Source organism: Apium graveolens, chromosome 11 (assembly GCF_009905375.1).
Source record: "Apium graveolens cultivar Ventura chromosome 11, ASM990537v1, whole genome shotgun sequence".
NCBI lineage: Eukaryota > Viridiplantae > Streptophyta > Magnoliopsida > Apiales > Apiaceae > Apium > Apium graveolens.
Window position 1 is genome coordinate 111,982,705 of NC_133657.1, and position 3,594 is coordinate 111,986,298.

Sequence of the window (3,594 nt, forward strand, 5' to 3'; positions counted from 1 at the left end):
AACAACTTTGCCTGTCGATTTGCTTACAACTTCACAGTGTTCTTCAAAGAAATCCACATGATAACCTCTGTCACAGATTTGACTAACACTCAGTAGATTGTGTTTAAGTCCTGAGACCAGAGCTACTTTCTCAATGATGACATTCCCAAGATTGATATTGCCATATCCCAGTATTTTTCTAATGTTGCCATCTCCATAAGAAACACTTGGGCTAGCTTTCTTTACAAAGTCTGATAGCATGGCTTTATTTCCAGTCATATGTCCTGAGCATCCACTGTCCACAACTAGGATGTTTTTCCAGTTGCCCTGCAATCATAAAGACCACTAATGATTAGTTTTAAGGACCCAGACTAGCTTGGATCCTTTGGCCTTATTAAGTTTATTAACATTTGCAGCGGATTTAGTATCAGAGTTTATGTTAACATTTTTCTTATCAGCATTTACACTATCAGACTTTGTATCAGAACTTACACTAGAAGGAAAAATGCTAACTTTCTTTAAAGAAGGTTTTATTTGATAATAATCATAGTACAAACTATGATATTCCTTACAAGTATAAATGGAATGCCATAAACTACCACAATGAAAACAAGGATTCTGTGGCCTATATCTAACAGACTGACTCTTAACTCCTGACTTTGAAGGTAAGGAGTTTATGTTCTTATTCTTCCTGCAAAAAGAAGTCAGATGGTTAGAACTTCCACAGTTATGACATATTTTTCTAGGAGAATTAGGAACATGCTTATAATTATTACTTTTATTCACACCTTCCTTTCCATTCCTATTTTTCCTAGGTGACTTTACCTTGTTTACATTCTTAACATCTTTCAGCTTATGCTTAAGCTGCTTCTTTGTCATTAAGCCTACGTTAACTTCAGTGGGCTTTTCCTGTTTTAGTTTGTCAGAAGGTAATTCCTCTTTAACTTCTGATTTCTCAGTTTCAGACTTTACAGCTACAAACTTAACAGGTTTTACCTTTGGCTTTTGTTTAACAACTATAGGCTTAATTTCTACAGTTCCTTTATTATTCTTATCTTCTCCAAAACCTAAGCCCTCTTTCCAGTTTCCACTACTTAACAAATTCTGAGTTATTCTGCCAGAGTTAGTCCAAGTCCTGATAATCTCTCTTTCCTTTTCTAACTCAGTTTTTAGAGATTCATTCATTTTAAGTACTTCATCCCTAACATAAAAAGTATCATCTCTATCTTTCTGAGTTTGATGGAACATGACTAACTCTTTTTCTAAATAATCATTCCTCTTTTTACAGGCAAGCTTTTCAGAAGTTAATCTTTCACATGTTAAAGTTTGATCTCTATAACTAATGAACATGGTTTTAAGATATCTTTTCAACTCGTTAATATCATCAGTATGAAAGGCATAAGTAGTTTGAGGTACCTTTAACTCAGCAGCTTCAGAACTACTATCAGCATTTTCCATCAAGGCATAGTTCACCTCACTTTCAGAATCTGAAGTGTCTGTCCAGCTTTTTTTCTTTGTGACAAGAGCCTTGCTTTTGTCACTCTTCACTTTCTTGCAATCAGGAGATATGTGGCCTTTCTCACCACAGTTGTAGCATTTGACATTTATGTAATCTCCTCTGTCAGACATCCATCCTTTGCCTTCAGATTTTCTGAAACTCTTCTTATCAGAACTTGCACCTTTCCTGGAAAATTTCTTTCCCTTCCTGAATTTTATGTATGCAATCCTTATGATTCCTTTCACCATAAGAGCACACAACTTCATCATCTCTTCATCAGCATCCATCTCAGGCAAGCTTTCAGTTTCTGAGTCATCATCACTATCAGAACTTGATGACTCAGTATCAGACTTTGTGATGAGCGCTTTTCCCTTGCCTTTCCTTGAGGTAGCTGCTTTGGGGGATTCTTCCTCAGCCTTAAGAGCAACTGTCCTTGACTTTCCTCCTTTCCTCTTGCTTCTTTGTTCCATCTCAAGTTCATGAGTCTTGAGCATCCCATAAATTTCATCAAGAGTTGTTTCTTCAAGATTATAGTTGTCTCTTATAATTGTGGCCTTCAAATCCCAACTTTCAGGAAGAGCTAACAGGAATTTAAGGTTTGAATCTTCAAGATCATACTCCTTATCAACTAGTGACAAATCATTCAAGAGTTTGACGAATCTATCATATAAATCAGTCAATGACTCATTAGGCTTTGAGTCAAAGTGTTCATACTCTTGAGTGAGTATAGTCCTCCTGTTCTTCTTAATCGAATCAGTTCCCTGGCATCTTGTCTCCAAGGCATCCTATATCTCCTTTGCAGTCTTGTAGTTAATTACCCTGTTTGACATTACATTATCAATGGCACTATGCAACAAGTGTTGTACTTTAGCATCCTTAGCAATTGATGCGATATCTTCAGCAGTGTAGTCACTTTTCTCCTTTGGTACAGACTTTGCTGCTTCACCTGTAACTGCAACAGCGAGTTTGGTTAGCTTATGAGGTCCTTCATTGATTCTGTCAAGATATTATGGATCTGTAGCTTCCAGAAATATAGTCATCCTCACCTTCCATATGGGATATTAAGATGGTTTCAGTATGGGAACTCTAATAGCCTCATATCGACTATGAATTTGAGTCTTTGGAGGTTCTTCAGTTTTGGTGGGCTTGGATGGAGTTTCTGCTTCAGACATGATTGTTTTTGGATCTTAAACTGTTTGTGTGTTCACAGATAGGCTCTGATACCACTTGTTAGGTCACACACACTGTAGAAGGGGGGTTGAATACAGTGTATAGCACAATCAAATCGAATTCAAAGAACACAAGTAACAGAAAACAAACTTTATTAAACTCTGTTACAATGTAGAACTGTCCTCTCTCAGTGATGAGCAAAATATCACGAGAGCTGCTAGGGTTACAATGAATATTATTCTCGATAATGATAACACTTATAGTGTAAACCCTATGTTTGTGTTTATATACTACACAGTTACAAGATAATCGCTAATTGATATGAAATATAATTCTGCTTCCTAAAATATATCAATCATATATCTTTTCTTCCAAGTATTCTATTCTTCATAGAATTCCTTCTTCATGTATATCTCTTCTTGCGTTTGTCTTGATCTTCTTTCCTTTCAATCAGCCGCCTTCCTTATCTGAAAGTTTCCTTAAGTCCTGATATTATCTCCTGATAAATATCTCCTGAACCTTAAGTTCTGATAACTTAAGTTCTGACTTCAGTATAAGTGCTGATTTCCAGTTAAGTACTGATTTGTCCTGTTTAAGTAAGATCTGAAAACTAAACATAAATCATATTAGACATGACATTATCAAATATATCTAACAGCATCAAAAACCCTAACTTACTTACCACTAACATATAACATGTAAATCATGGTAATCAGTTAGCTTCAAAACAAGTTTACAAACATAGATATATATAATAAATAGATATGTAAACTTATTTTCCCCTCATAGCATCATCATTGGGGTAGTAAAGTTTGTTATTTTCACCTCATAGCATCATCATCGGGGTAGTAAACTTATTTCCAATTAATTGGACAAATTCAACATGCCAAGTTCACTAACCAACTTATTGAAGGTAGCTTCATCAAGTGGCTTCGTGAAAATGTCTG